At 34.7% G+C, this 9,904-nt stretch overlaps 1 pseudogene; it reads right to left on the bottom strand.

Annotated features, from left to right (window-relative positions):
• Window positions 1–853: 853 nt before the first annotated feature.
• Window positions 854–950, bottom strand: LOC138836745 (U6 spliceosomal RNA; annotated as a pseudogene).
• Window positions 951–9,904: the final 8,954 nt, after the last annotated feature.

The raw sequence follows: 9,904 nt of genomic DNA, 5'->3' as shown, positions 1-9,904 counted from the left end.
TTGCATCTTGCTGCTGGGAATAGAAATAGAAAAGATACTCTGTTGAACCATTATATCAAACCAGGTCTGAAGATCAACTTGGATGAAACTGCATTTAATATTGCCACAAAAGGATAAGTATGTATCACTACCACTTTGAAGTTGTGGAAGGCTGTACAAATTGTTCTCCTAAGTTGTAATGGTTTGGTTAAGTTTCTTAAATTTCAAAAATGCCAGTCCATCCTTTGTGTCCCTTAAATTTTTTTTCACAATACAAAGCAACAGCAATATCTTACTTTAAAAATTCATGGATTCCATGGTATTCTTTCAAGAGAATTGCCTGACTTTTATGTCAAAATGTATTAAAGAGTTGTTTGTATACATCTATAATGATTTCTGCAGTTTGTGATTTTTTAAAATCAGAAATAATTTTAACTTCTCTGTTGAAATGAATAGTATAGAAACTAAAGTTTTCCTTGTAGTTTTCTGAAAAAAAGTATGTCTGTGTTTGTATAATATCCATAATCTATTTCATTCGCTCCTAGATATAATACTTGGAATTCTACATTGTTATATAATGTATAGGTTCATTAATAAATGTGTCCTTTCAGACTGCATTCCATATAGAAGAAGTTTAAGATTTCTTTTTTTCCTAGGTCCTTATATTATTTTATTTCCTTGGGATAAAATTACAATGTTATCTAATTTCAAGTTTTGTAAAGGTTATGCTATGTAAAGGCCTTTCTAAGGTGAAGAATTAATACACTGATGTGAATCTAACCTTTAATTCTATAAATTACATGTATTGTTACACTTGTTTTTTTGTAATTAACTTTTTAATAACTGTTTTTCATTTCTTGCATCAGAAGAAAGAAAAAATATGGAATACTTCACAAATTTTCATATCATCTTTGTGCATGTGCCATGTTAATCTCTGTATTGAAATTTGGGTAGACCTGCTTCTGAAGCATGTACTACCCTCTAAATTTAAGTACTTAATGATGCAATCTTTATACAGGCATCTATCCATGGTTCCCTATTTGTAACAAGGAACCCTTATTGTTCCTAAAAATGCTATTGATCTTATTTCTCTAAAATTCTGTGTATAGTGGAAAATACATATCGTTTGGTCGATTACTCACATTTACAATTTTTTGTCAATGTCTATTTTGTCATTTTCATTTTAAATTTAATCATACTTTGAAACCTTTTCAGCTAAGTCCAAAGGTGATGGCTTTTCAAGTACTTATTTATCAACTCAGTTAGCTTTGTAGAGCTAATGGATTCAAAGTAAGACTTGCTTAAGAGCTACTTCTAAACTACTGCAGCTTAAAATTTCCCAAATGAGGTCTTGCTGGGACAAATGTTTACCTGAACCTTTACCCTTCTTCCATGTAGGAACAGACCAACCAGAATATCTTACCCTGTCAGCATAGATTGTCTTACTGGAACAAAACTAATCTTAGTTACAAGGAATCATAGAGAGATGAACAGTTCAGACAGAATTTTTCAGAATGGAAGATATTTTATCAAAATATAAGTGTTTATTATACTTATCATTTCAAAAGTAGCTAAAGCCAAGAAGGTGAAAAAATTGTTCATATGCATGATTACCTACTGTTCTAGCCTGTGCATCATCCAATCTGGCAGGAATTTACACTACTGATTTTCTATCACCAAATATTTCCATAGCTCCTGAAGAAGGCCATATGTTTCTCCTTGATATTAGGCCTGAAATTGGTAATGTTTTAATCATAGTGTTTCTTCTTGCCTCTAGGCTGTAAATCTACAAATGGTAAAGCTTTAAGGCTAACTCTACCAAAAACTGAGGTAGAGATAATGGAATAATACTTTAAAACAGAGTTGCTGGGGCTGGGAAGGTGGCTCAGTGGTAGAGCACTTGGTTTGCATGCTTGAGGCCCTGGGTTGGATTCCTCAGCACCACATAAGAAAAAAGCCGGAAGTGGCGCTGTGGCTCAAGTGGTAGAGTGCTAGCCTTGAGCTTAAGAGCTGAGGGACAGCACCCAGGCCCAGAATTCAGGCCCCACGACCGGACCCAAAAAACCCCTCCCAAAACAGAGTTGCTTTTGATTCCCTAACCACAACACAATAATGCAAAACAATTTTTATTTTATATGTACTTATATATTTTATATTTATATGTGCTGATTTTAAATTTTACACAGAGAATCTTTCTAGAAAATAATTGAAGACTCATCTCAATTTCTCATTTCCTCCATTATTTCTGGACCCCAATTCCTTACAAGAATTAGCAGAAATCAATTGTGAAATGCAAGGCAACTTAAAATGAAAGATGAGATCACAAATCTGAGAGAAAGTACTGTAATTCAAACTTTCAATTTACTGATGACCAGCCCATATGAGTGAACAAAATCACAAATGAACAAGATTATTTTTAGTACCCCTCTCCTAATGATTAATGAAAGATTTCAGTGCAGCCAAAAAAATAGTTTCTGTAGGGCTGGGAAGGTGGCTCAGTGGTAGAGCACTTGCCTTGCATGCCTGAGGCCCTGGGTTCGATTCCTCAGCACCACATAAGCAAAAAGAAAAAAAGCCGGAAGTGGGGCTGTGGCTCAAGTGGTAGAGCTCTCGCCTTGAGCTGAAGAGCTGAGGGACAGTGCCCAGGCCTAAAGATCAGTCCCCACGACTGGACTCCCCCCAAAAAATAGTTTCTGTAATGATAGATCCATAATTGGTCTACCAAGGCAAGGAATACTTGATTTAGAGGTCAAATATCATTTAGAAAAACATTAACTGTGAAGATCCTTAGTGCTTCAATACACTGGTATTTCAGTAAACTAGGTTCTGTAGTATAAAAAATGTTGTCATTCTCAAACCAATGATAACATACATTTAATCTCCTGAAAGTATATTCATTTTCAACTAAACTATTTAAAATCACAATTGCCAAAATAACCCTTGACAAGTAGATGATAGTGACATTACAATGTTTTCAAGTGTAGGGAGCAAGTTAAAAGAGTTGATTTACGTACCCAGCACTAATACCAAACAAGTTAAACCATTCTTTAAAGTGTAGAAATAGTACCCCTCACAATTTGTGTTGTTTAGTGGGTGCCTTCCAGAAATGTGTTAAATAGATCAGCCTCCCATATTTCAAACCCAAATATTAGATAACAAAGTAAATTTCATCAAATAAGAAGGTAAATTTTAAAAAGTCACTAATAACTGCCCTATCATGTGTTGTTTTATGTTTTCCCAATCTGTCTAACATAGTAAGAAATATGATTTTAAATCTTGAATATGGGTACTGATGAGAGATGTGACAAACACAAAATCTGTCTTCTATTTCTGTCATATTCCTCTAAGAAGTAAATTTTAGTTTTCTTCTTTTCCAAAACTTATAGGTAGTAGAAAAAATTATCCTATGCAAAATAAAATAATCACACACCATTGTCCAAAGCTATTTATAAAAAAAAAACTGGTAGTTAGGAATAAATTCTAAGCCATTTTTAAACTTTCTTATTGGTTAAAGATTAATCTTCCAAATGAATGAGAATAAAATCATGTCTAAGTGCTTAACATCTCCAGTCTTGCAAATTGTTATTGCAGATGAATGAATTATGGAAATATAAGCTGACAACAGTTCAAGTGTATGTGGGAGTGAAACTCCATGGAATGTATATAAACCTTTCAAAGTATTAACAGGCAGTTTAACAGAATGACTATCAGGAAATGGAAACCAGAGAGGAACAATAGTCAAGAAATAGAATGAATGAAAAATGGAACAAGGGGCAAGTACAGCTAGAATACGCAATGTACATATGTAATAAAGGAAGTGGTAAATCTGAACTAAATCTTGGAGAAAGGGTTGCTTGAGATTTATAGAAGGAGTGACTCTGATCCAGGAGCATTAGACAATTAGATGGACATATTTAATTGTAAAACACTTGCACAACCTTTTGAAATTCACTTAAAAACAACAATAAAACACACAAAAATCACAACCAAACAGCCATCTCTAGAGCGTATGAATATGCCCTCTCAAAATTTTAAGCAGTTAATGAAGGGCGGTCTTTGGAAAAGCAAAGAAAGCTGTTCAAAGAGGGACGTTTGGGGTAGGGGAGAATTTTGAACAGACTTAAAAAGATTGTCTAAGGTTATAAATCACCTATATCTACTGCAAATATTTTCTTCTGTGAGTGCTCTTTGTCAGAACTGGATACTCCAGTCCTGAGGCACACTTGATAGCTTGTGAAGAAAGAATGGAAGAAGCAAGATCAAGAACCTATTACTCCACTGGAGAGAAAATAGTACTCTATGTTTTCTCTCAATTTCTTCACTACTCCATTTTCATACTTTTAATAAAGTCATGTGATTTTGAAATTTCTTTCCTTCTTGGTTCTCACAAAATAATTGTTCAAAATAATTCATTAAATATTATTTGCCATTATTTTCTATCATGCTCTTTACTTGTTCAAGCGAGTCCATTAAACTTCCCCTTTTCATTTGGTTGCCACGAAAACCCAACAACTATGTTAATGAGGACCAACACTAATGCAAAACTTTGTCTCCAAAAATCCAGTCCAAGAACCTATAATCACAACTATTTGGCTATAATTTTTTTTTCTTTTTTCTTTTACCTTGAAATTTTCTTGTGTCTAAAGTGCCCACAAAAATAATTACTCCACCACTTTTTGGTTCAATCACTTCTAACCTCAACGATATATTTTGCTAACAAGATATTTAGAGGAAACCTAAGAATACTCCACTATTATCTTCTCTCTTAAGACTTTTATCTTCTCTCTTAAGACTCTCCTTAGATACCATATCAGGAACAGTGAAGTTATTCTTTGCAAAATTATTTAAATAGATTATTTTCCTCTTGGTCTTGTATTTGCTCAACATGATGTATAGAGAAGAATAGAGTTAAATCACCGATTCCTTGGATGACATTGTCTGTTACAAAGGCAATATTTCTATGTCCTACTTTTATGTCCTCCTCTTAGCTCTTGCTTGATTTCCAATCAATCACAACTTCTTGGCTTCAAGTCTAGTGAAGCTGAAGGACTATAAGACGTCCCCCACTGCTACATCTTCATGGTTTCTCTTTGAAAACTCTTTTATTTGGAGGTGGAATTTATTGTCATGTCTTCGTTCAATTTGTTCTTCATTACACTGAGCCAAATAGGCTCTGTAAAATCACTTAAGGTAGCAAAAACATTAAGACAATCTATATCAAAAAGTTTTAGTCTCCTCCACTGCTGACACCAAAATGCTTAGCTAGGGTATGTAGTAACGTGTTTTCTTACCTTTTCAATTTGCTCAATTATTTTCTGATCCCCAAACTTTTTGGCTTATGTAATAAAAGAAATCTTCACTATCTCATGTTAATAAGGATATTATTTTTTAAGCTACTATGAAATGTGAAATCATTGGTTTGAAGTATCCAATCAGATTTTTTTCTGTGTTTCAGTGCTTCACGTGCAAAGACATTGTGGAAAGTATTTAAAAAGAAAAGTGTAAACTCAATATGTTCTTTCATTGTGAAGGGCACTTTCTTCCTAAATATTTTGACTCAAATTATCTTTTTAAGAGAATTACTTTTTAGTAATTAAAGGTCAGTTCACAAATTGTGATGTCTTATTTAAAATAAAAACTTTGAATTTAAATTCCATTACAACCTTGTTTCACGCAGTAAGAGTATATTTCCTGGGTAAGGACAATTCTCATGGGAACCTACAGGATTTACAGCAAGGTTTGTGAGGTTTGTTTGTTTACTGTGAAAATGAGCCATCTTACCCACATTGCTCCTTCTCAGCTATGTCTCCATGAATTTCTTTGCATGAAAGCTTATTTTCTCAGGCAATTTTAAATTTTCTTAATAGGCTAAGTTAAAATTTTGAACAATTAAAATTCACCTGTCATAATTTTAAAACTATTTTGAAATTCCTTTATCAGAATTTCGAATTTACCAATGCTAATTCCACCTTTACCATCAAAAACAGTTAACATGTTGTTTTCATGATATAGTATCCATGAAACTATTATTTTCCAGTGACTTTGTTAGGCATATATATGAACATGATGCTGAGCAAAATGAACTCTAAGATATGGAAAGAGATATTTATTTGCAGTTGTTGTTTTTAATGTACTATGTGATTTCTATTTTCCTTGGGTTTTCCCCTATGGTTTATCTCCTACTGTGTTTCATTTTGGTACCCTGTGTATTGTGTATACATTTACCTTAATTAGGGAAGGGAAGAGGAACAACAAAATGGCGAGACAAAGGACAAAAGGCAAACCAATGCAATAGCAATACTCAGAAGACAATATGTTGGAAATGTACATTACAACTTGTGAGGGGTTTTGGGGTGAATGAAAACTGTGAGTAAAATGAGAGAGAGGATAATAAGTTTGAAAAGTTATGTATTCACTGCCTTACAATTGCTAACGCAGTGCACATCACTTTCACATTAAAATTAAATTTAAAATATAAGCTGCATGAAATAAAATTTCACTGTATTGGTATAGTAAATATTGTTCTTTATGTAGTAACTTTAAAAAAATCAGTACTGTTTGGCATCTAATTTGAATGAATTACCCCTTCTTTATGGGAGGGCCATCAACTTGAAAGTTATCCAACTAGACAATTTTTTCACAATATACTTGCCAATATTTTCAAAAAAGAATTAACTAGTACTTTCTCATACCAAAACCGAAAACCGTTTAATTCTATGGAAACCCAAAACTTTTAAAAGTAAATAAGTTGTTAAGAGGACAGAATATGTATGTTCTACAAAATTCCTATGACTAATAACTACTCACTTTCAAATTCTGAACATTCCATACCTGAGAGATTCAAAATAGTACCTGTTCCCATGTTATGTAATTCTTCAATAGATGCATTTTCCAATGGGGTGTTACAGATTGAGAAGTGAACAGAAAAATAGCCACATTCTGGTATAGGATAAAACTGTAAAGCATCGGTTATAATTAATTCTTCAAGAGTAAGCAACTGTTTATCAGATTAAGCTATTGTTTCTATGACCATCAATCCCAAAATTTATGCCATAAAGTCATCCTAGACCAACAGTTTCCAACTTGTAGGGTGCACCTCAAAATTCTCTTAATTCACATCACAAATAGCTTATCTCTATTGGGAAAAAATACTACACCTCTGCTAATGTGATGCCCTCCGTGTTCTGGAAAGAACACCACAATAAACTGGGTTGCATCATTTTTCCTCCACTGGTATTCTTGCAAATATTTATATTTATACTTTTTTTTAACTATCATAGATATTCAGTACGCTAAGATCAGAAGATTACAGTTCAAAGCCCACCCAGGCAGGAAAGTTCCCTAGATTCCTATCTCCAATAAACTTCTCAGCAAAAGCCAGACACAAGTGGTACTGAGGTTGAAGTAGTAAGGCACAAGCCTCTACAACTGAGCCACATTCCCAGCCCCTGCTTGGTTTATTTAATCTAGATACAGATTAGCAATTCTGAACTTCTCCCGTGATATTATCCACTGGACTTCTCAGACTGTTTATGTACTATTTTCAAAGATGTTCTAACATTTGACACAGGGTATGAACATTTTCAATGCATCTGCCGGGTCTCTGATTCATTCCTCCATAGATCCAATCCCTTTAATATTGATTACTTGACTCTCTTACTATCTCTGGTCTTTACCTATGTAATATTCTCAAACTTTTTTGAAGAAAGTTCATTTGAGGATTTTCTCATTTTAAAAATTATTACTTGATTCTAGTTTTACTCAGGACATCTTTTCTATTGTTTTCTAACTTTTCTACATATTCTGAGAGTTGCTTCAGAAGCACATATAAGTTCCTCTGTGCTTATGTGTATGTTTATATGTATGTTTGCAAAAGCCTCAAGCTCTTATTCATCATTCTTTCTCATGACTGTTATTCCATCACCTGAGCCATTTTTCCAATCCAGCTTTTGGCTGGTTAATTATAGATAGTGTCTCAAACACTGTTCTGCCCAGGCTGGATGCAAACTGAACTTCCCAGACTCCTTTACATTCTTAGGTTTCATTTATCCAGTAGAATCAACTTTTAAACTACAAACATTTTTTGAGTGTAATGTCTAAGCTGTAGTCCAGATTTTTAACTCAAGATTTCATATAAAGATAGATGAATATACAAATTACATATGCTGAGTGTACACTGTTAGAAATGTGATCCTAAGCTGGGTGGTGTTGAGATCTGAGGATTGGGGTTCAAAGCCAGCCCCAGTAGGAAAGTCCCGGAGACTCTTTTCTCCAATTTACTGCAAGAAAATTGGAAGCGGCACTGTGGCTCAAGTGGTAGAGCATTAGCCTTGAGCGGAATAGCAGAGGGACAGTGCCCAGGCCCAGAGTTCCAGTGCCAAGACCACCAGCAACAAAAATATATAAGTAAAGGAAAGAAAAAAAGGTGATCTTATCCACCAGTTCATGGCTAGTATAATCCCTGCTCTCTCAAGATGGACTTTTTTTTTCAAATTAAGACCATGCTTTTATATCTGACTTGCATTTGAAACATAATTATTCTTCCATTCTACTTTCTACAAAGTTGTGTCATTAGCAAGCGTGATTTAGAATCTACTTCGTGTTCCACATAAGCGTAATACTTTCTCTATGTCACTTTCATAAATCTACATACTGGACTTGGCTTTATTGTTTCAACGTGGTCTTATTTGTAGAGTCTTCTGTAGTGTATTGAACCCTTATACTTAAACACAGAATTTCGCTTTCTCTTATTATTCCTATAGTTAACATGAGTTAACAAATTCATGTACACTTGGGAAATAATGTGCAGCACATACACTCACAAAAAAAATGATCTGAGAACCTTCTCCCCTTTAAAATTCGCCTTAATTTAAGGAGAATCTACAAATTTTGAACTCAATATACTCATGGATAATGTATTTATAAGAAATATAAATTTCATATTTTCTCTTTACTAAGTTGTCTGTGAAACACGTGTTAACACAGGTCCAAAGGTGTCTTTGTGTTATTTCGGTGAAGCCAGAAAACATTCATTATACCTCAAGCAGCACCATAGATTGTTCCTGAACGTAACTGTTACTGGATGTGGAAACTGATCCCAGGAGAGGAATGGAACATAGAAATTTGACAAAGTTAAAATTAACTTGTGATTTCCTTTTTACTGTAAAAGAAGAGAATCCGAAGGCTTGAAGGAAACTCTGTCCCTGACTTTTTCTAGTGTGTTTTTACTCATATATAACTTTTCTGTAAACTTCTATTTGAGAGAATTACAAAAAGATATAATGTGCCATTTGATGGCTCGCATAGAACAAAAGGAAATAACGTTGTTTTAAATATGATCTACTGCAGGGGCTGGGAAGGTGGCTCAGTGGTAGAGCACTTGCCTTGCTTGCCTGAGGCCCTAGGTTAGATTCCTCAGCACCACATAAGCAAAAATAAGCCAGAAGTGGTGCTGTGGCTCAATTGGTAGATCACTAGCCTTGAGTTGAAGAGCTGAGGTAAAGCACCCACGCCCAGAGTTCAGGGCCACGACTGGACCCCCCCTCCAAAAAAAATTCTACTGCAAAGAAACAAAGACATGTTAGTTTAAAAGTGTTTTATGAATGGATATTTCACCCCTGAGATGATTCTTTTTCTTTTTTTTTTGTCGGCCATAGGGCTTGAACTCTGGGCCTTGGCACTGTCCCTCAGCTCTTCAGCTCAAGGCGAGCACTCTACCACTTGAGCTACAGCGCCACTTCCGGTTTTCTGGTAGTTTATTGGAGATAGGAGTCTCACGGTCTCTCCTGCCCGGGCTGGCTTTGAACCGCTATCCTCAGATCTCAGCCTCCTGAGTAGCTAGGATTACAGGCGTGAGCCACCAGTGCCTGGCCCCTGAGATGATTCTTTTGTTGCATTAGTCAGTTATCAATTCCTTTAGTTTGGT

The sequence above is a fragment of the Dipodomys merriami genome, unplaced genomic scaffold (genome assembly GCF_024711535.1).
Source record: "Dipodomys merriami isolate MVZ:Mamm:240054 unplaced genomic scaffold, mDipMer1.0.p SCAF_256, whole genome shotgun sequence".
NCBI classification, from domain to species: domain Eukaryota; kingdom Metazoa; phylum Chordata; class Mammalia; order Rodentia; family Heteromyidae; genus Dipodomys; species Dipodomys merriami.
This window is presented reverse-complemented; position numbering and strand designations above follow the sequence as displayed.